General features: G+C 49.8%; 1 long non-coding RNA gene across 1 annotated transcript; it reads right to left on the bottom strand.

The window, feature by feature from the left end:
- Window positions 1-348: 348 nt before the first annotated feature.
- On the bottom strand, window positions 349-21,492 carry LOC114014589 (uncharacterized). The gene is made up of 3 exons (XR_008729911.1): window positions 12,493-21,492; window positions 1,825-2,001; window positions 349-424 (listed from the first exon to the last, which is right to left on the bottom strand). It is a non-coding gene; the product is annotated as an uncharacterized LOC114014589 (long non-coding RNA).
- Between the last annotated feature and the right edge of the window lie 2,145 nt (window positions 21,493-23,637).

Genomic DNA, 23,637 nt, shown 5'->3' with positions numbered 1-23,637 from the left:
TCATGCTAAGGATGGGCAGCTTACAGATGGGGAAATGTTCGGCAATGGTGAGTTTTTCACCTTTTCCTTGGCTGAGGGTTGCATAAGATCTTGAGTACATAAGATCACTGCGAGTACAAACATTCAGAGTCCTGACCCTCTTAGAATTCATCTTGGGAGCCTTGAAGATTTGTATATCAATCAAATTGTTACACTGAATAAACTGTTTCTTTTTTTCTAGTGGGCATTCCCACAATGAAGTGGTGTGGAGCTGAAGGGGACTACGATTTAACGGTGATGGAGCCATTTGGACCGAGTCTTGAAGATGTCTTCAGTTTTTGTTCGAGGAAACTTAGTCTCGAGACAGTCCTGTTGCTCGCTGGCCAAATGGTAGGAAACTGCTTTGTTGATCTTGACGGCGCAGTATGTTGGAATATTAAGATACCTCGAGAGATCAGAACCAAATATGTTGTTTCTGTAATTTAGAGGTGAATAGGCCCGTATCATTAAAGGAAAGACTCAAAATTGCTTTTGTTTCTCTTAAATACAAAGTGCCCCATCTAAAGTGATTACAAAGTCTGAATTGATTTTTAAAAAGCAGACTTGCGCTGTTTGCAAACCATCTGTTGCACTGCTCAAAGACAAAAGACGTTCGCCCGAGAAAGTTTTTGGAAACAAATGTCAAATAGACACGGGGAAAGAGCTGGAGAGGTTTATGTATTGTCTATCGAATTATGTTCTCTTTAATGCCCTTACATTTTACAATGAAAAGTTTCATTACCTCTTTTATCGCCAAGACAACGTTGCTAGTGTTTTTATAAGGAAAAAAAGTATATGCCTAGTCTCTCGAGTGATTTTTTTTTTCTTCTCTATCTAGAATAGTTGAATTGAATACGTTCACTCTAAACTTCATCCACCGAGGTGTGAAGCCAGGCAACTTCCTAACAGGCCGTGGGAAGAGTTCCCTTATTTATTCCATTCCTATAATAAACTGTGCAGTCTGTTCGATAGACTGGCTGCAGTACCCGATTTTTTCACCAGGCGGCAGCACCGCCCCCATGCAGACTAAGGGCGGCGCATGCGCAGACCCGGCTTGACGCCAAAGGGGCGGGGCTTCCGGCGGCGCATGCGTATGCCACAACCTGCTTTCGCGCATGCGCAGAAGCCTTTCTGGTAAACTAAGCGCATGCGCAGAAACTGCTTGACCCCTAGGGGCGGGGCTTCCGGCCTCATACATATGGGCTACGCAAACGGCCCGGGAGATGGGTTCATTTTTGGCGCGCGGGAGCGGCTGTGGCGGTGCGGGGCCCTCGCCGGGAGCCTGGAAGACTTTCGGGCCGGGACATGCGGCGGCACTGGGTGAGCGGTCGGGCTGCCAGCGGCCGCGGGCCGATACCGTGCACTTACATACAACTCTAGGAACACTGACAGTTCGCATTATCACACAAAGTACGCATTTCAATGAACAGTTGCCAAAACACAGATTCTAATTTTTTCCTGGCCTTTAAGCAGAGTGTTAAGTTTCCAGCTATTTGCCTAGAATTACCAGATTTTTCTTTTTTTTCCAACTCCAATTTTGAACATGTAACGAGACAACACATGGAACAAACAAGACACAGAGCGCTATTTCAGTTGTTACATTCTAGGAATTCCCCAAATCTGAAGACAACCTAAAGGAAGTTTTTAGCTTCCCAAATCTTAAGACAATCAAATAGGGCTATTACCCTTTTCAGAAGGCGTCCCTTCTTCTCAACCCTGCAAGACAGCGTCCCGTCTTTCGTCTTATGGCGTAAAACCAAATCTTAAGACAATCAAATATTCAAAACAAAGAATAAATATAAATACCTTTTCTGTTGTACAGAAGTCCTTGTCCACCTGCGTGAGAAGCCGAGAGGCAGGGGAGTCTTGCCGACAGATGATGCAGTCAGGGGCCCTGAGGGTCCCCAGGCCCCTGGATTCCAGCACTGGTGGAGAGTTCTCCTGGCTGGCTCGCCAAATTGATGCCCAAACAGCAGAAAGTGGCTGCTCAGAGACAGATTTTGTCTTTTAGCAGCAACCCCCACCATATACTCAATAATTCTTTACACTATATGCACTTTAAAACATATAGAGGTTTACACTCACCCCTCGGATGCTCAAGACAGTACTCACACACCAACATTCATATTATACAGAAATGTTCTCACATTTCCAGCATAAAATGAGTATAATTATTAGTAGTAGTAACCCTATAATTATTAATCCTATATACACAGATTGACTTCAAATCATCAAACATGTCAGTCTTCTGACCAAAACAGAATCAGGGTTCTGATATTACCTTAATACCAGATCGAATACCAGAACAGAATCAGTTGTATATCTGCGGTGCTAGCTACCCAGCATACGCCATCCCGCATAAGCACACAATGATCTTATGTCTTACAGACAGCTTTACAGATGGACCGGTCCCAGAACAGAAATATCCAAAACAGTACTGTTCAAAATGTAATATTAATATAATATTTACAATTAATATAATATTTGAATAAAGATAGTACCTTTGCTCTGCAAGATGGAGTCCTTGTCTGCTCCTGCGGTGATCCAGATGAGATGAGGAGCCCCTCCAGGAAAATCCCCAGGGGTACCCTAGGGGAGTCCCCGCTCTCAATGGGTCCCGCAGCCGAGCAGAGGAGGTCCCATCTGGGTCGCCAAATTGATTTAAAGAATCAGTCCCCAATATTCGAGTGAGCGGAGGTTATCTTTATTCGGCAGCGCTGGGTGCATGGGGGATCGCTCCACCAAAGTCATGCACACCAAGGGGATTTTTCAATCTTTATACAAGCAACTCATACCTATTCATTAACTTTCCAGGAACTCATTTACATACCTCACTAAACTAGTGACCATGATTCAAGTCCTTGTCTCTGCCACGTTGTATAAACAACAGGAACTTAGGACCAGATAGCCTTTTTAAAGATGACAAAATCCAAGGACTTAGCAATTAGTACATCCATCATGTTAGCAATAAGGGCCCTTGGACGTTTCCCAACTTTTAGATAAACATACGTACATCGCCCTATAGAAAAGTGGTACATCATTCATCATTCAATATTTTGAAGTACTTAATTTTGTCAGGACTATTTGATGACTGTTAGTCTGCTACTTTGAGTGAGGAGGAAGCGAAAATGCCATTTAGCAGACCCTTGGTATCACCAAGTACAGAATGAGGCCTTCCCACTTGGCTAGCACTAGCTAGGATAAATACTGGTAACAATTTGTTGCTGTTTCTGTCCCCTAAAGTCGGCTCTGAGGACTAAGGGATACATTCCTCCTCTGTGAATATCATTAACGGTATCCGGCTTCGCTTTCCTTTGTTTTTTTCTGTGTTTCTTAAAAATAGTATTTGCATATGTGAAAAGGGAAATATATGATGCTTACTTTTTAGATTAATTGCCATGGCTGAAGTTGAAGAGTCCAGAAAAATGTAAGCTGGCTGAAGAAATGGGTTGACCTCAATGTTGTGTCTATCTCCAAACAAAAAAAATCCTGTTTCTCCTGATGAGGATCATTGTTAAATAGCCATCACATTACCACATCACCAACATATAATGCCTAATGTTATCTGTGTGTATATGTAACAAAATCATACGTGCATTTATTTCTCGTTTGAGAATGCTGTCTGCGGAGGGGTTCTCTGCACTGTAGTTCAGAGACCTGTAACTTAGGCTTAATTTAGACCTGAATACACCACCTAGAAAAGAATCCAGTTTTGATGCAAAAGCAAAGGGGACAGATGTTCTACTTCTTTTAGAAGTTGTTTCAGTGGCTAACTGCCTTCACTTAGACCTCAGTTTCACTTTTTTTAAAATGTGAATGGTTTTAGTGTTCAACAATAGGTTCTTCACATATGTCTTTTGCATAAATGTCAGTTCCTGTTAAAATCAATTTATAAAATACTACACCAACTAACTTAAGATGCTCCACCAAAGTCATGCACCCCAAGGGAACCTTTCAGCCCCCTCTTTATACAAGTCACTCATGTCTATTCATTAACTTCCCGGGAACACATTAACATACCTACTGAAGGCCTCGAAGCCCGGCAGCCAGCACCCCGCCCCTCCCCCTGCATCCCCCTTGGCCCACCGGAGGCCTCGAAGCCCGGCAGCCGGCACCCGCGTCCCCACTCGCCCCTGCCCACCAATTCCCCCCTCCCCCATCAGCAAGGCAAAGCAGCCGGCTGACAGCTGTACCCCAGCAGCCGGCTGAACCCTGTGCAGTTACCGTATAAATAAAAAGCTGTTTCGTGGCCTTTGTATCCGTCAGCTTGGAGCAGTAAGGAAGGGATTGAAGCAGCTGGATTAGTGATCTCAGCACCCTCCAGAATGGGAGCCTGGCTGCTGGGGACCACGGGCCTCGCACCTCCTTCCTCTTAGATGGGGAAAAACATTTCCCTGGATGGAAATCTGACAGGGACCTCCCGCTCTTGAAAACCACCTTGCGACTGGTTTCAACAAAGGCACCACTGACATCCCCTTAGTCCCCAGCATTGCAAATGCTTCTTCATTCGTTGGCATAAATATATGCATCTCTGACAACCGTAATAATACTTTAAAGCAATGAAAAAAATCAGCTTATAGAAGACGACAAAAAGAACAGTTATTTTTCTGTGCACAAAGCGAGGCTTTGATTCTGCTTGCTGCTGGGTATTCTCCGTACTTTGTCCAGAAGAATCTTGAACTGACTGGAGCCTCCAGCACTGCTGCAGCATAAATATTAAACAACTATAATACATCCCATCAACTTAGCACATAGAGCTCAGAGGCCAGCCCCCACAAAAATTAAAGAGCTATGACATGCTGAGTTACGGGGCTGCAGCTATAATAATTCCATAATGCACAGCCTGCTCAGAGGGAAGAACAGGTAGAGAGAACTGTTTACAACTCCAACAAACCAAGCGTAAGAACAGAGAAGAAAGAATAAAGTCACCTGGATTTTTCTCAAAACCTAGAGAAAACACTTTGCCAGATCAAACGGACTTTGTGTTTCTATTCAGCAAGCAACTGAAGGAAGATGAAGCATTACTGTATGATAACACACTCGCTTGAGGAAGCAAACTGGGGACACCAGCCTGCAACCCACAGTCAGCATACGAGATACCAGATCCCTCGGGTCCTGCTGGGATGCTGCACGGACTCACAAGCGTCCAGAGAGTAATCTTGAATTTACAGGAATAAAAGCATTTGGGGTGCTGCTCCGAACAACATAAGCTCTGCTACGACACCTGGAGCTTGCCTAAGCCAAGCCACTGAGAAGAAACACTCAGATGACAGATTTCCCTGGCTTGGCTAATTAGAGTCTAATAACTCACCAGTGCTCCTCACCCAGCTGCTCACTGTATGTTTAACAGACTGAATTCAGTGGTCTCACCCTAGGCAGGCAGTCCCTGGGGGGGCGGGGGGGGGGGGGGGGGGGGGGGGGGGTGCATTAGGCAGCTGCTTGCATTTGCTTCCAGCCTGACAGCTGTAGCTGAACACACACCCTGGCTCACCGGCGTTCTGCGCTCCTCCTTAAAGGGCGCTGCGTGGGCTGAGCTGCCCAATGGTGCCCTTAGATCCTCCAGCTGCTGGGGTCCTCTGCCCAGAGAGCTGCTGACAGCCCTCGCTCGGCTCCTGCGCGACAAACTGTGCCTTGCCAGGCTTACCAGCACCACCCGCCACACAAACCATCGCTGCTGCTGTGCTGAGGAAGGACGTTAATGAAATACTGAGAGCGGTGACGATGCTTGAGGTCTTTATCTTAGAGGGGCACGAAGCGGGGGAGGAGAGCACATCCTGAGCCTTCAAACCAAAACACTGGGGTGCAGTAAAAGGGAGAGAAGTTCAGCAATGAGTGGGAATGAGCCGAGCCCACTTTCAGAACAGCCACCTAGATCACTCCAAGGGAAAGTCTCCATTTGCTCTGTAGAACCTCACAGGCCAAACTGGAGAGAAAGTATTTGAATGAGACAGGACAGGACCAGCGAGGCTGCAAGTGAAACCGATACCAGGATTCAACATAGTTCTACCATCAGGCTTACAAGGGCTGAGCACAGGCAGATCACCGCAGCAGGCAGCTGACAGCTCGTGCTGGCTGTCAGACAGATGATGCCTACCATAAACCCAGCATCCAGTTTGCTGGGACTGCTGTTTCTTGCAAGATTGCAAAGCTAGGGTAGCAGAGATCAAATGCACATAAGAAGCCTCTGGAGAAAAAATTAGAAAGATCAGGATAATCTTCAAAGTGACAGAAAAGGATCTGTTTCATGATGTGGGCTCACAGCTACTACAGAGAGTCCTTGCTTCAGCTTAGTCAGAAAAGAAGGGTCTGCACAGGATCACCCTGCTCCCAAGTGAGTGTTTTGGCCATGAGCTACATTAGGAATAAATAAAAGCACCTCTTCTCCTTAGGGCAGCAGTATTAACCTCTGAACACTACCTGGCTCACGATACGGGCTAGGGCCGTACAGCCAAAGTATCTGCAGGCACAAGGCAGGGCTTCATGTCTTGAAAATTCAGAAAGCTCAACCAATGCAGGCACAGAGTGGCCCGTCAGCGCCCATGAGCTTGGCAAAAGCTGTGCTGAGGAACACTTTGATGACAGCACTTGGATATGGCCCTAAAGCATCCAAATCCCTTTGTGTGCATGTCCAGCAGCTTCCCTCTATAAATGAAACTGAACCGCTCTCTGACGATACTGTGCTCAAACAAGACAGGAAATTAAGAACCAACAGCAAATTCCTCAATGCCCATTAAGAGAAAAAGGGCAGTTTGACAGAAAGGCACAGCTCTGTCCATACAGATCCTGCAGCTGTCACCATGCCATGTGCCCGTGCTCCTGTTTCAAAGGACCCCACATCACTCGTGCTGCAGCAACAGCACCAGCCTCTGAGCCGGTCTGACACCAGCCGATTGCTCTCCAGGCAGAGGCTGGGGATGGACCCGCACACTGCGCTGCAACACACTACACCCAGCTTTTCTGGTAGGAGCACAGACTGGTGGCTCAGTCTTGCTTTGGCATACACAATAAATCTTCTTCTTCCTTCCGCAAAGATAAACTATCTCTCTCTGGAGCAACTGCTTAATTTGTTTTTCTATTACACTTTGCTGGAAGAGTAAGACAAGGAGATCCGTTAAAAGTGAGAATCAGGATGCTATTGAACAATTTTGTTCAGTTAAACCATCTTGCCCTGTTCAGGCTTAAGTAGCACCATCACATTTCTTGCTTAGAAATCACCTGCTTACCTATAATTACCATATACACAGCGTCTCAAGGAAGCCAGGAAAGGAGAAGCAGATTTTCCAAGACTGCCCTTTTGCCCCTTCAGCCCACTGCTAAGTGGTTGAGTGCTTTCTAAATCAAGCCTTGCTGCGCAGGAAGCCTCACCTGTCACCTTTATATTCCAGTCCCCCTCTATTTTATCACTTTGATTCTGCCATCCTGCAATTTATTACAAAAGCTCTACCATAGCCGAGATAATTAATAGGAGCCTCATGTTATACCTTCCTGTTATTTCTTTCAATAAACTTCAACTGCCAGACCAAGCTCACTTCCAAGGGTCTGCTGGAGATTCCCTAGCCTCACATACTATCATTTACAGTAACTGGTTCCTGCCTGAAGTATTTACAGTACTATTGTCCCTTTCCCAGCTGCCTCACCCAGCATTTGATCTCTGCTACCCTAGCTTTGCAGATTTGCAGCTCCCTCTGTATTTACTCTTTTTCTGGCACCTGGACCGCATTTCATAGAATTATTTAGGTTGGAAAAGACCCATCAGATTGAGCCCAACCATAAACCTAACATTGCCAAGTCCACCACTAAACTATGTCCCTAAGCACCACGTCTACGTGCCTTTTCAATACTTCCAGGAACAGTGACTCAACCGCTTCCCCGGGCAGCGTGAAAAAGCATAAGACCAGTAACCTCCATTCTGCTGATCTGCAATCATTTGTTAATCCACCCTTTAAGCGCACACCAAGATGGAACATGGGACACTGCCAGCATCCCTAAACACCACTCACTCCCCTTGTTTCTGCACCATCTCTTAGTTTCTGCAGCATCGACTTGCAGCGCACAGCACAGGCTGCACGGTGTTCACGTACCCACCAGCTGCTTTCACCTGCCAGGGCCCTGAGAGGTCGGGCATCAGCCGAGTTGTCCAAAATGCTCCTACGAGCCTTAATCCAACCCAAAGTGTTAGAATCTCAGTCTTCAAAACCTTCTCACTGAAAAGTTACATATATTCATGCCCACTTATCATACGATGCCACCGTGGCAACGGCAGGGACGTGGAGAGGCACAGCAGAGGGCTGCAGGGATGCTCAGCACCCAGCCGGCTCCCACCCAGCCTCTGCCAGCCCAGGGGGACCCACAAACAGGAGCCCAGCTGTGCCCAGCTACCACACAAGCTCACGGCTTCAGCAGGGAGCTCCCACTTACCCCTGCCCCAGGGCAACTGGAACCAGCCGCACTTCCCTGCACTTGCTGGGCACAGGCACTGCAGGTGCCTGGCTAGCACAGCCGGCTCTCCAAGCACCAACAGCAGCTCAGGGAACGTGTGCAACGCCCACAGCAAGCATGCAGCCACACTGCCTCCAACACACCCTCCCAGCTTCAGCACAGCCACAGCCCTGCCCGTCTTAGCGCAAAACAGGGCAGCCCTTAGAGTAATTCATGGCAGGACCCAGAGGGTTTCCCCCAGGGCTAAGAAAGCAAGCCAGCACTCCAGACTCATCATCAAAGAGCCACACGCCATCTGGAAACACCCACTATGACAACAGATCCTAAAAATCAAGCCACGCAACCCACAGAGGTGCCAGCACTGCCCTCAGAAGGGACCAGCTGCTCTTCTGGCCTGCTCACTTTGGGATAACTTGGACCCCAGCTCAAGCAGCTCACCTGCTGCGCTGCCACCAGCGCCCCTCGCAGCCTGCCTGCGGCAGGGCTCTCGGCGCAGGCTCACACCCGGGCACAAACCAGCACAACTGACCTGTCCTTCTCGGGGAAGCACCGCAGCCAGCAAACCCTGCTAAGCACAGCATCACACACAGCTCTTGACAGAGCCCACAGGTGCCCTTACGCCCTCGCTGAGGAGCTCGGGCACCAGGCACACCGGTGGTCCATTCAGACAGATGCACTTCACCTGGGCGCCTCTGCCCTGCCCTTGTGCAGGGTCTGACACAGGGCTCGAGGGAGGTCACTGCTTGCTGAGTGTTGTTTGAATCCCTCACGTTCCTTTCAAGGACACAGAGGCTCCTCCAGCTAGGAGAACAGAACTGCTTCTTTAGCTGGTGAGACCACAGTGGAAACATGAAGCCGCATAAGATGGCAAACGAGAGCACTTCCAAATCAGACAGCTGGAGATTTATTCCCACTTCATAGTAAGCATCGCTGGTATTTCATTAAGAAGCCAAGCAGGACACCTCAAAACCTGAGCCTTGGGCCAATGCCATGGGATTGCAGGGCATGAAATAATCATCTAAAAAGAATTTGTGTTGTATATTAATCTTCCCCATACTTCCTTCTCAAAAAGGCTTCTGCCTAAATAACCGGACCTCAGAAGGCCCACAGCCATTATCGCACTGCACCTGGGAACACGAGCATTGCAATCCTGGGTAACTGCAGCCCTTCAGGCAAGGCTCAGCCTGGTACAGGAAAGGGACACGGTGACACATCTGATCCTCAGCACAGTCTTTTCCATGGACTGAGCAACAAAACACAAAGGCATGCAATAAAAAGGCACCCCAGTGTGCAGCACATCACCCTCCAGTGCCTTCAGCACAAGCACAGCCAGGGCTCATCCTCCTCCCTCTGGACTTTGATCTCAGAGTTACACGCTACCCGTGGGCGACTTCACTTTTAGCCTGTGTTCCCTACACTGCCACCGAGATGAGCCAGTCATTACCTGGCAGAGGCAAACGCAGGGCAGGGAAGCAGGGAAGGCAGGACCCACCATTCTTCCCAGCCAGCGCCTTCCTTCGTCAGCCTCTGATCACAGGTCAGCTTGTTCACCCCCATTTTACCACGTGGACATTGCAATATGGTTATTTCACTCTGTTTTCTCGTATAGGTGAAGACCCATCACGACCTTAGAGATTTTTGCACAAAGTTTAGCCAGGTTTTTTTTTTTTTCTTAGACAGGTTCAACCTAAAGTAAAGCAGAGTTCACAGTACAAGAGAAGCCTGGGACAGGGGAGCTCAAGCATGCTGGACAGAGAGAAACATGCTCAGTTTTGGGGGGCTTTTTATGTTGGTGTTTTGTGGTTTGTTTGGGGTTTTTTTATGCACATACCTTGACTTTAAAGCCTTTTTCTCCTTTGCTCCTCTTCCCACACCCCAGCTCCCACACGTAATGGAGGCAAATCTCTATGTGCTGTTGCCAGACCCTGGGCTGGACATACCCACGCCCAACAACCGGAGGGCAGCTACAGCAGCGCACACACAGCAGCACAGCTTATCGCTGTGGAAATTCCAAATTACAGCCCTGAAGAGGTCATCACTCGGCAAGAGCACGCCAAGATGGTCTGCAGGAGCTACTTTCAGCCACCCAGGCTAGAGAAGCACAGCACCCAGAGGGCCCCAGCTCAGACAGGCTCTTCAGCCTCCCTGCAGTGCCTATCACTGGAGGGAGAGCGTGGGTCACCCTTGCACAACACGCTCCCAGCCCCACAGGAGGCAAACTCCCTTTGCCAGGGAAGAGCTGATGCAGCCCCGTGCAAGGGGAGCTGCAGAGACCCTGGTGATCAGGCAGAAGGGGACCCACACTCTCTGCAAAAAGCAGCTTGATTTGATTCGGTCATGTTTTGCATGCAAAGCCCTTGGGGTGCTCTAGCATTTTGCAAAACACACACATTCTGCCAAAGCTGCTTCATTTCTGATGGCGGGGAAGGTGAACAGTGCAGACTATTATTTTTTTCTAGCTCACGGGGACTTGGAGCGATAGGAATACACTGCATTCCCAGAGAACAGGCTGGGGAGATGGCACTGCAGGTGTGTGCTGTCAGCCAGCTTGCTGGCAGACGACAAGAGGGAGGCCACAGCCAGCTTGTCTTGCAGTTTTTTCACCAGAGCCACGGCTCCTGATGGCTACAGACACCAGACAGCCCTGCCAAGCTGCCGTTTTCAAACAGCCACGGACCTGAAATTACAGTCGGTATGGGTGCCCACACTTGGCAAGCCTACACACATGGTTCAGGATGCCCTGCAGGATGTAGAAGACTGCAGCCACCGCTTCTGACCCAGTTCTGGGCTTTGCCATGCTTGGAGATGGAAATGTAAGGCAGACCACCCCCGTCACAGAGCTGGATGCCCAGACACACAGGCAGAGCTGAGACAGCGAAGGGGAAGGACAACCAAGTCTCTTCCAGGCTTCTTCCCCAGGACAGGGCTTAGCCATCTCCCCTGGGGGAGAGGCACACTTTCAGAAAGAGCCCAGAGGCTGACAAATCACAGCACCATCCATGCTCACAACCACGGACTTGGGGGTACAGGGTTTGTATCACTGCCCCCTCTCCGTTCTGTTCCTGGGGTCGTACACAGCCAGCTCTGCTCCAGCAGGGACCAAGCCCCTCCTCCCCTGCCAACACCCCCCCTGCCCCAGCAGCTCACCTCTGCTCTCCTTCACAGCATCCAGCTGCCACCATCCAGTTCAGCTGGGAGCCATCCCTCCCGGTTCACACTTGGCTCCCAGCTGGCTGCCTGCGCTCCTGACAGACACATGCCCAGCAGCACAGGCTGCAGCTAGTCCCAAGGAAGCAGACAGGGGATCACACTCGTGCACAGCGCAGCGCACAAGCGAGCCACCCTGCTCCATCCTAGCGGGGTCTGACCAAACCAGGCTGGTGGCCCTGCTCTCTTTTAGGGGCACAGAGAACTTAGTTCATGCAGGGAGCTGCTCCACCCAGGCTGAAAATCCTTCCCCCCGTCCCCGGGGAAACACTGTTTGCATAGCTCTTCTCCTCCTGCAGAAACAAAGGAGCCTACAGCCGCGGGCAAGAGCAGGCACCTTGCATTATTAACCTCTCCTTTGCTGCAGCGTTAGAAGGACACAGAGCACCGTCAGCCAGCACCCCCCAGAAGCCCCGCTGCGGGCTCCGAGGTCAACCCTGACAGCACAGGCACTCTCCAGCTTCTGAACACCAAAACCAAAACCCCTGCGCAGGGTCTGAAACAGGCACATCAGAAGCATCTTTCCTGTCATCATTGCTGCACCCACGCCATCAAACCCACAAAATAACTGGACACGCCTGGTGTCTTGCAGAGGACACAGAGCTGCAGCAAAGGCAAAGAGCTGCAGTGAGGATCCAGGGAGAGGGGGGAAGTGCTGCCACAGGCAGCTTATATGATGGGGTGCAGAAGGAGCCTTCACTACCCCCATTTTAACCCATGGAGGAAGAACTCCGGCGCTCAGTTCGAGAATGGACTGACTGCAGCACTCAATCATTTTAGATGCTATCAAAACATCCTCTAACAAATAACTGCAGTCAGATCACTTACCCACTGCAACCTGATGAAGTCCCAAATAGGCAGCTCAGTCTTCTTGAGCCAGAACAGGCTTCGTATTTGTTTCCTGCTGAGAAAGAAGGAAAATCAAGGTGGCTCCTTTTGTCCGTGTTTCCCCTGCCTTCTTCTGAGCAATGCAGTCCCACACTGTAGGGGAGAATAACGATTTCATTTTGGTTTTGGTAGCACAGACCTCAACGCACAACCCTGGGTTGCTGTCTCCCTTTTTATATCCATGTTGGGAACCCATTTCGTTTTCTCACTTTGTTTAGTTTACATCTCACTTCCAAACCCTCAACTGCTCCTCTACTTCTTTTCTAAATGAAGACAGTATTTCAAATGCCTGCGTTTTGGAGACCCTGACATCAACTGTGCAGTTATTTGAAGAGTAAATTGTTCTTCCCCCATTGCTTATTAAAACAAAGCAAAATCTTTGGTCCTAACAAGTGTGATGCCTCCTAGCTTTTCTTTTTCCTTAATACTATGATACCCTTTAATTCAGCCAGCTGTCTTTGTGTGAATGCAGAAGAAAATTTACAAGCCTCAAAAAGTTAATAACTTCCTCGTGCATTTGCATGCCAGTCACAGATCCCTTTGGAGGACAATTTGCAGACACTGTGCTCCTTGCAGAGAATATTTAGAAATTTTGCCCTAATGCAGCACTGTGAATTGTGCAGTTGGATCTCGTGCCCCACGGGGAAGTGGCTGGCCTCCACATTTTTTTGCAGTTGCCTCCATAAATTGCTTAGCAGAATGCTTCTGGATCAGGTGATTTACAGAACTCATCAGCACTGTGCAACTTGCAAAGCCAGCAGTTAAGAAGTGGTTTGAAATTTGTTCTGTTTAAGCTCAAAATGAACTTTCTTAGTTATTCATGCAAATAAAGCCATGGCTTTTGAGTGCTGGAAGGAAGCACATGGTGGGGGGGCTCAATCACCTAAAATTCTTTTTATGTTGTTTTTTTCTGGATATGGAAATGTACTGGGTTACATCTGATTTCTTCCAAAACCCATTTCTAAGCCACTTTTGCAAGGAGAAGCAAAATCCTAAATGCTGATCACTCCTTCACCTTGCCATGTCCTACATCGTGTAAAACTGGATCTCTGTGTTGATGTAGTTGGATGAGAATCACATTCAAAACCAACCTCAAAACCTGGGGACATTCTGTGGGCAAAAAAAATGAGTGCCAGAAAGCAGCAGAAGTTAGGGACTTGGGAAACAGTTCTGTGCTGTTGGGCCACCCACACCCCTATTTCTTTGAATGCCGAGTTGTAATCCCTCCATGATGTGCCAAGGTGTTAACCCGACTGAGATCCAGATTCTCACTCCACAGAACCAGGTGTGGCTTTGGGACTGAGGACAAGGAGGCTGCGGCCCCTCCATGCCCTGGTCCATGTGCTCTGGGACATGCTGTGGTGGGAGCATCACACGGTCCCAGCCCGGGGTACCCAAGCCTTGGGCAGCGGCTGGGTGCTCCTGGAAGCCCCAGCTGCTAGCGAGGAGCAGGACATACTCTCTTTTTTCTTTCTTTTTCTCTCAGCTGTCCTGAATGGTCTGTATTTTACTCTGCTCCTCCTCATTTCAGGAGAGCACTCTCTGAGGCTCACCTGGAAGGAGAGAGCGCAAAACTCCCAGGGTTTCCTAAAGTTCCAGCATCAATGTAGGGGTAGAAGAAAGGATAGCTTCCGCAGACCTTCCAGGAGAGGCTGAGGGCCTGCTGCAGAAGGGAAAGAACTGCCATTGATATTTTTTTGATGATAGTGGCCATGGGACGTGCCTCACCCATGATTATGGAGAAAACTTGTCCCTTGGAAATCTTTTTCATTTCCTAAGAGCTCTGATGGTTTAGAATGTCAAGTTTTTAATGAAAATTAAGCCACATGTGATGCAAGATGGAAAAATCTTCTGAACAGTGAGCACTCAGTACTGCCTCTTTTCGGGTGTCTGTGCAATAGAAGTACACAGCCCTCTGATGCGTGCCTGAGCTGTGAAGTGTAACTCATCTCTGCTGTCAGCTGGGCTTCGGCTGGATCCACTGAAAAACCGCTGAATTCAGCAAAAGCTCCCTAGCTCTTCCTTTCTGGCTTTGGACATGATCAAACATCCCCATGCCATGGTTGCAGGACCAAAGTCAGCGATCGTTGAAAAGGCTGTTCCAGGAGGGTTTTTTCCGAGTTGTGATCTACTCACACGTGGGCTGCTCTTTGCAATAAGAAGTTGGATTGGACATTCTGGAATGACTAAGCAGCAGACTTTTATAAGAAAAGAAAATAACTTTCAATCCCTAAGCTTTAGTTAATGGTGGGTGTCACACAAATGGAGCTCGAAGGAGAGAGGAATAGTTTTGCACAAAAGCTACAGTGATGGTTGTGTACAACTTCTGGGGCTTTCTTCCGCTCCTTGTGCTACTCGCTTTCCGTACAAGAGTAGAATGGGATGGCAGGGTGACCTAAGCCAAAATCTGAGCTAGAATTCAGGCACTTTAGGCTGCTCCAATGGTTCAAGAGAGCCTTCAGACTGAAAGATCCTGCACTATGCCATCTTAGCAGACTTAAGGAAGAAAATCAGCATCTTGGAGTTCCGCTGTAAGCCTTGTGGTCTCAGTTGCCTTTGCAGCAAGGGATATGTGTGTTAGCAGTACACTTAGAGCTTATCTGGTTTCAGTAGTGAGGAGGCTGCTTTTCCGTAACTGCTCAGCATCCTTCAGGTGAGGCATCTTTACAAAGCTGAGCTCTTGGTTTGATGGTGGGAACAGGTGAGTGCAGCTCTCTGGAGACCGTAAAGCCCTGTCTTAACAAAGCGCTGCTGCAGGCGGTGAGCCCTGGAGCACCCCGGTACGGAGCCCTACGTTAGGTGCAGGTGGTGGCTGAGATGCTCTGCCTGCTTGAGGCAGCGCTCGGGTGCACACATCGCTGCCAGCAGGCTGCTTGGGTATCACTGTCAGCTGGCTGCTGGGCCTTGCTTGGGCTCTTCCTTCTCAGCTCCTGTGCGGTCGTCTCTGATGGCAGCGATACAGACAGCAGATTTTTATCTCCGGTTCTGTTCTGTGAGATTTGTGCCTTCACTGAACAGATTTCAAAGCTTGTCTAAGTGCACGGGAAGGAATTCCGAAATCACATTTTATTCGCAGCTTCACTTTCTCAGGGTGCAAAGTGATTGCTAAGCTACAAACCAGCCCAAGGGCTCCGTCAGAAGTTAGAAACCAGCCCCAAAGTTTATCTGCTGAGGGAAGAGAGGGGTCCTGTATCTTCTCGCGGAGCACCTAGTGCTGGTGCCACCCAGCCCAGAGTCAGCGTCTGGCTCTGAGGCTGCCTGGAAAATCCAGGCGAACTGAAGGAATTCTGGTACTGACATGGCAACCTCTCCCCAGGCCGTGAGACCAGGCTGCCCCTGCGCATCAAAGGGAGCGGCTAGGGCCCCAGCTGCGCTTCAGCTTTGACCAGCTGGACATTGGGAAGGTTTTTGTTGGATCAGCCCACAGCTATGAGGTGAGCAGTGGGGTTTTCCGGGGTTGGGGTGGATCCTGATGGCCCCTGGCAAAGTGAGCTTTGTGGTCCTGCGGGATTTCTGGCAACACAGGCAGTTATGTGCACGGATTATTTGATGTAAGTTAAATGTGGGAGTTTTTGCAGAATCTGGATAGTTTTGATGGGGTCTGAAAGGTGTGTATGTTGTCCACAAAGCCCCAGTCCCTGCGTTTTGGCAACCTCCCTTTGAGATCAGCTGGGAGGCTTCACGCAGAAAATCCAGCCCTTGACACATGAAAGCAACACCAGGTCAAAAAGGTCAGGATCCAGAGGCTTTTGTTTCAGACCTAGAAATAAAATGTGAGCCTCTGTCCAATAAGGCCTCACTTGGAACTCCAAATCTTGGTATAATCTCATTTAATAATTTCTTCATTACCTTTCTAGCTCGGTTGGTCCAGCACAGAAAGCTTCAGGCCATCCTGAAAAAGCATCTACCAATACCAAGAGATATTTATAATTAATGCATCTGGTAATTCAGAAAAATCAATCTGCCAATATTCTCCCAGAATATTCCCTTCCTTTACCTCTCCAGGTGGAGGTCTTAATTCCATTTTAGGATTATTTTTATAACATATTACACACTGTTTTACTATTTGATCAGCATAGCTTTGAACCTTTGGCTCTGCTGCATCTCTCCCAATGCTTGCAATTACAGCATACGGGAGCTCCTGCGCATGCCTGCTGCAGCAACTTCTGAATCATGGGCGCTGTTACCAAACACTGCCCAGCAGATGTCACCCACCACCTGCCTGGAAGTCCTTAGACATTTTAGCGTTTTAGCCAATTTATTCTCTTTTTCATCGTATTCGGGCACTTCAGTTCTCATGACGTTTTGAGGAATCAGGGCGCTCCCATTACTGCTCTGTGGGCCGCTCTGCTGTTTCATCAGCCTTACAATTCCCTTGTATGACCTCGTACATCCAGGTCCGTGAGCCCTGCAATTAATTATGGCCACCTTCTGAGGTTTCTGAACCACTTCTAGTAATTTCAGTACTTCTGATCCGTGCTTAATAGGTGACCCTTGTGATGTTAGAAGTTCTCTCTCTCTCCAAATTGCCCCACGTGCATGTATCACTCCAAAGACGTATTTAGGGTCAGTATATATACTGGCTTGATTATCCTGTGACAATTCCAAAGCTCTAGTTAAGGCAATTAATTCAGCTTTTTTGTGCTGAAGTACTTGATGCCAAGGGCTGTGATTCAATCACATCCTCACTGCGTATCTGGATCGCATTCCCCATTCAGGGTAAAACCACTTCTGTGTGGACGGTCCCCTCCAGATTTTTCGGTGGAACATCCTTTGTATCTGGCCTGCTGGAAAAGACTTGTTCGATAGTTAATACACAGTCATGCTCTCAGTTTGTACCATCAGATACCACCAGCAAAGCGGCAGGATTCAAAGAGGTTGTTACCTTTAAACTTAGACCTCCAGTTCCAATCATAAACACTGCTTTATACTGGATCATTCTACTAGGTGATAACCAATGGTGATAACCAGGATTATTAAGTCCGCGTCGTTCCAGCACTGAGCTCACAGCATGTCGTACAAATACAGTGATCTTTTGTCCCAAAGTGAGTTTTCTTGCTTCTTGAATCAGTAGCACAGTTGCGGCCACGGCACGGAGACAGGCTGGCCATCCCTTACTCACTTGATCCAAGTGTTTAGAAAAATAAGCCCTTTCCATTCCCCCAACACTTGAGGCAAAACCCCCAAGGCGGTATGGAATCCTTCATGTACATACAGGGCAAATGGCTTATCCAAATCACGTTATCCTGGTGCTGGAGCTTCCATTAATGCCTCTTTAATATCATCAAATCCTTTTTGACATTCAGGAATCCATTCTAATACATTCCCTGGCCCTTTTATGGCCTCATATAATGGTTTAGCCATAAGTCCAAAATTCAGGATCCAAATTCTACACCACCTGGTCATTCCAAGGAATCCTCTGCATTCCCTTTTTGCTCATGGGGGTGCAATCTTACAAATGGCTTACTTTCTTTCACTGCTTAGTTTACATTCCCCTTGGGATATTTCAAACCCAAGATATGCAACAGTCATCTTGACCAACTGAACCTTCTTCTGGGAGACTGGATATCCAGCCATTCCCCAAAAAATTAACAAACAAATTGAGGCTTCAATACATTGTTGCTCCATCTCAGTTCCCAACAAAATATCAACATATTGTAACACAGCCACATCTGGATTCTTACTTACCAAGCTGCTAACTCTTTTGTCAGTACGTTACCCAACAAGGTAGGACTACTTTTTAATACCTCGCGGTAGGACTGTCCGGCAAAGCTCCATCTTTCTTCCTGTGGTGGGACTTTCCCATTCAAAAGAAAAGAGCTTCTTGGCTTCCCGAATCGAGGGGTATGCAGAATAAGGCACATTACAAATCTAGAAGTGAAACAGACATCATTCCCCACTACATTTGTCAAAAGATGGTAGGGGCTCGGCACCACGGGATGGACACCTACCACCAGTCCATTAGCTGCTCTCAAGTCGTGCACCAATTGGTATTCTGTAGAATGTGGCTTTTTCACTGGCAAGCTGGGATTATTATTTTCTGATTAAAAGTCCATATTGCATGAATTCATTTATCAAAGTCTCTAATCCAATTTTTGCTTTCATTTTCATATGACATTGTTTTTTTCTTACCAGTCTGGAGTTCTGTTTCCATTCTACCTTTATCAGTGGGGTGTTAGCTTTCCCTGGTACTGCAGTCGCCCACACCAACAGAAATACAGCATCCAGGATTTCTCTGGAGATTTCCAGTTTGCTTCACTGTTCCCCTTGCAGCAGATACATTTGCACCTTCCAGGCGTTTTCTGATGGGATATGCAACTGAATAGAATTCTCAGAAAACATTATTTGAGCCTGTAGTTTAACAAGTAAATCCTGACCTAAAAGAGGTACAGGGCATTCCAGCATACACAAGAACTCATGTGTTAAAGTTCTAACTCCAATTTGACATTCCACTGTTTCAAAACCAGCCTTAATTCTCGCTTTCCAGTAACCCCAACAACCAACATATTAAATTCATTGAGAGGCCTCCTACAACCAGTTACTATGGAACAAGTTGCTCCTGTATCTATAACAAGTCTATGGTTTTGTTCCCCAGCTTTACTGGAACCAGGGGATCTGCTGGGGATGCCTCTAAGCTCACCCCCCATCACCTTCATTCCATATCATAATTTTCTAGCAGTAATAAATCTGCTGTGGGGGAAGGCCCCCTTTTGTTGCTGTCTGTGCCTGCCCTTCCAATAACAGGCAGCGAGCTTCCCAGTGTCCCCCCTTCTTACAACAGGCACATTGAGTTACCCCTATGGCGGCTCCCATAGGATGTGGTGTGAATCCCCATCCTCGGCCCCTACCTCTAAAATTTCCTCCTTTACCTCTATTTCCCTGCGCTATAGCAGCTGCCGGCAAGTTAGCTTGACGGTTTTGGTGTCTACATTTTTCTTTCTGCTTCTCCTTCTTTTCTATTTCATCCTAACTATTATATACTTCATATGCAATTTCAGTCAACTGAAAAATGGTCACCCCCCAGCCTCATCTACTTTCTGTACTCTCTTACAAATATCAGGGGGCAGTTATCCAATAAAAAGCATGTTAAACATCATTTTAATATTTGGATTCTCCAGATCCAAATCCATCCCTTTTCTTGCAGCCTCACACAGCTTTTCATTAACGGCTGATGGATTTTAGATTAGGTCTTGTTTTAACCTCGTACAATTAGGCCAGATTCTTTTGTTTTGGGACTCCATGCCATGCTCCACACGGAATTAATTGTTGATACTGCTTAATTATTGCCCTTCCTTCCCCACTATTAGTGTCCCAGTTAGGTTCTGGTTTAGGCATAAATAAGGCTGGGTCATTTCATGCATTCTGCCTCTCATTTTCCTCCTGAGCTTTGTCTAACACCAGTCTCCTTTCTTCAGGAACGAAGAGGGTACTCAACAGTTTGTACATGTTCCCCAACTGGACTGTGGTTCATCAGAATAGTTTCCACCATTCAATGCATTTTATCCAGATTTTTCCTATAAGGTCCTACTGACCCTTTCCGATTTAGCAGATCAGAAGTAGTAAACAAAACATGTACGAATACCAGTAATCCTTCCAGTACCATAGCTTGCCTCAGTGGGGCTTGTGCTACTGGTGGTTGTGCTCTCATTCTTCCAGGTACTGGGCTGAAGGTCTCAGACCTGGGACCTATAGCTGGATCTTCCACAGAAGCACTACTACTGCTGCTACTTTCAGCAACGGTTTCTATTTCCCATTTAGCAACTAACAATTTAACATCCTCATCCTCCTCACTCTTCTGAAAACAGCCTCTCCCTATTTCACATGCTACGCAACATTGCAACTCCTTTTTCCCACTTTCTGCTAGCACACATATTCCATTTGGATCAGTATTCAGTAGCCTATATTTCTTATCTCGTAATTATTACGTAGAGAGAAAAAAAGACCAACATATGGTACTTCATCCCATTTTTTTAATCTCCTGCAAAACAATATTAATTGCAATATAGTACTGTAATTCAAGGTTCCATTTTCAGCCAACTCTCCTCATCCTCCAACTTACACATCAGCCACCACAGAGGACAATGTTTCTATTCTTCTTTTGTCATGGGTCTCCCCCAAACTTATTCCAACAGGTAAGGATGCATCCTAAAGGGGTACGGGGTGGTATTTTGGTAAACTGGTTCCCACTTTATAATAGTTGCTCAAAAAGAATCTCTTTATCTAGGCCTACACACACTCAGCTGGAGTTCACCAACTCACTGAATCTACATGTACCAGCTCTTTTAAGCTCCTGCTGCGATCCTGGTGCAGCAACTTACGTAGAGATTAGTTATCCAAAAACTAATTCAAAAACCAAATTCAAACAAACAAGCATTTATACGTATTCAATACAAATAGGGCATCTCGGGTTTGGCACTGCACCTCAGAGTTGCTTACCGCCCAGCAAGGGAGAGGAATCCATGGAGCCCCCCCGACCAGCACCTCGCCGCCTGCAGCCAGCCCAGCCAGGCAGGGCTCAGCCAGGGCCCTCCAGGGTCGCCAGAGCTGGTGTCACTGAAACGCGAGTCCGCTCCCGGCGTGCAATGAAACCAGTCATACGCACCCAGGCAAGATACTGTTTTATTATGGGGTTGTGCAAGTTGGGATACTAGCTGTGCTCACCGGTGTTGCTCGCCGGCCTTGCTCGTCAGCTTTCCTTGTCAGCTTTGCTCACCAGCGTTGCTCGTTGGCCTTGCTCACTAGCTTTGCTCGCCAGCTTTGCTCACTAGTTTTCTTTGCCAGCTTTGCTTGCCAGCATCCAGACTTGCACAACTCCGTAATAAAACAGTGTCTCACCTGGGTGTGTACAACTGGCTTTATCACACACCAGGAGCGGACTTGCATTTGACTAACACCACGCTCACTCCCGCGCCCCCCCACCTTCAAAACCCTGTAACTGGGGAGCCCCCCCACAACCCGTACACCCCCCCTGCCCTACACCCACCAACCCCCAATATGCCTCCCCACGAGCACCCCTGCCCCCACGCTCACAGCTTACACCGCCACGCTCAGCACACACCCCCCTGCCCAACCCCCACAGCCCCCACGCCGGCGACGGGGACTGAGGCGTCCAGGCGAGGAGGAGGAGGAGGTTCACCGGCAGGGCCCCCCCCGGTGTCACCCCAGGGCGGGGGATGGGCACCGGACGCCCGGGTTCCCGGAAGGCGCCCACGTGACTTCCCCGTAAACTGTCACGGCCCGTGTCGCTGGGCGGGGCCGCGGGGGGGGGGGGGGGGGGGGGGCAGCGGGGCCGGGCTGCTGCGGGGGGGGCGCTGAGGCCCGGGGGGCGCGTTACGGGAGCGCGCTGGGAAGCCCCCGGCCGCCGAACCCGACACGAACCGCTCAGGGCGGCCCAAATGAGGACCCCGGCCCCGGCCCGGCGCCCCCCCGCGGGGACAATCGCAGGGAGCTGGGGGGGCGGTTCCCGGCACCCACCTGTGGGCACCCCGATAACCCCGGGGCCGTTGGGGGGGGGGGGTGTCAGTGCTGCTCGAGGAAGCCCCTCTCCCCACACAGCCTCTCTTTCAAGGGCTTTGTTCCCAAGGGGGGGCGGGGGTGTCCTGTACCTGCCAGGACTTGCCTGACTCAACCCCCACGGGCTCCCCACGGACCCAGCTCCGCACTGCCGCCCCCCCTCCCCCCCCAATACAGCGGTTCTGAGAGGGGGCTGCACCCGCCGCCCCACAGACGGGGGGAGCGGGGGGGGCGGGGTGCCCCCCAGGGCGGGTTACGAGTTGAGGTGCTGTGCCAGCAAGACAGGAGGGCAGCCACGAGGAACCCCACAACCTCCCGGACCCCCCTGGAAAAAGACCCATTTGGGCTACAAGCAGCCCAGGCTCCCGTCCCGAGAAATAACATCAAATATTATCCCAACCCCAACGCACGACTGGGGCCACCGAGCCAGAAATGGGCAGAAATTGGGGTTTTTTTTTCGCCCAGCCCGGGGATTTTCTGCATTTGCATGCGCCCCCCCCCCCCCCCCCAGGTCAATAAGAGCTTTCGAGAGCCTTCTCTGCCAGCGGGGCCGGATCCTGGCTCGGACCCGTTCGGTGCGGAGCAGCAGGAGGGGAGGGTGCTGCTTTTCCAACCGCAGGCATCGCCCCACAGCCCAGCCGGAGGCGAGAAACACCCGCCCCTCTCCTCAGGGGTCCCGGGTGAAGGAGGACCCCCAGCCGCCCTGCGCCCCCCCCGGCCCCCCATCAGCACAGCGGCCCCTTTAAATCCCCCACCCCACCCCTTATTTACACAAAAGGTTCGTGGAAGTCGGAGCCGGCTTCTGCGAAAAGCCCAGCCCGAGGAGGAAGAGGAAGCGTCGGGTTTATCGGCGCCGCGCCAGGCGCTACCGGAGCGCGGCGGCTTCCAGGAAGCGCCAGCACCCCCCACCCCCACCCCCGGCCCTTTGCATGTTTCCATGGCAAAGGCCCAGCTTTGCATGAGAGCCCCGCAGCACCCGGGGGGGGGAAGGGGGGGGCTGCACAGGCCCAAAATAGCCCGCAAAGACGCGGCATTTAAAGGGAAAAAAAAAAAAAAAGTTTTAAAACCAACAAAAACAACCACCCCCCCCACACCCCACTCGGCAGCAGCGGCACGGCCGGGCTGAGCCGCCAGCGGCTCCGGGCAGCCAGCGCCGCAGGAGCCTGCCCCCGCCGCCCAGACCCTGGGGGGCTTTTTCAGCCCAGGCTCCTGCAGCAGGGCCGGTCCCGGCGGGGGAAGCGCTTCGCCAGACCCCTGCCCGACCACGGCCTGCGACCCCCGCCCGCGGGAACCGGGACGGGGCTGCCGCCCCCATCCCCTGCCCGCGGGAACCGGGGCTCAGGGGGTAGCAGATGCTCCCCACCTCCACCCCCCCCCAAAGAAGCCCCCTCGGCACCTGTAACACCCACTTGCACTGCCCGGGCAGAGGGCTAAGCCTAACACCAGACAACTGGAGCCACACAGAGCGTCCCCCCCGCGGGAGGGGCTCACCCCCCGGTGCGGGATGTCCCCCCTAGTGGGGGTGCGGCCCCCGCCTCACTGACACCGAGGGTGACAGCCCCGGCCGCCGGC

The sequence above is a fragment of the Falco cherrug genome, chromosome 19 (assembly GCF_023634085.1).
Source record: "Falco cherrug isolate bFalChe1 chromosome 19, bFalChe1.pri, whole genome shotgun sequence".
Lineage (NCBI taxonomy): Eukaryota > Metazoa > Chordata > Aves > Falconiformes > Falconidae > Falco > Falco cherrug.
Note: the sequence above shows the minus strand (reverse complement) of the source record. Positions and strands in the feature narration are given on the sequence as shown.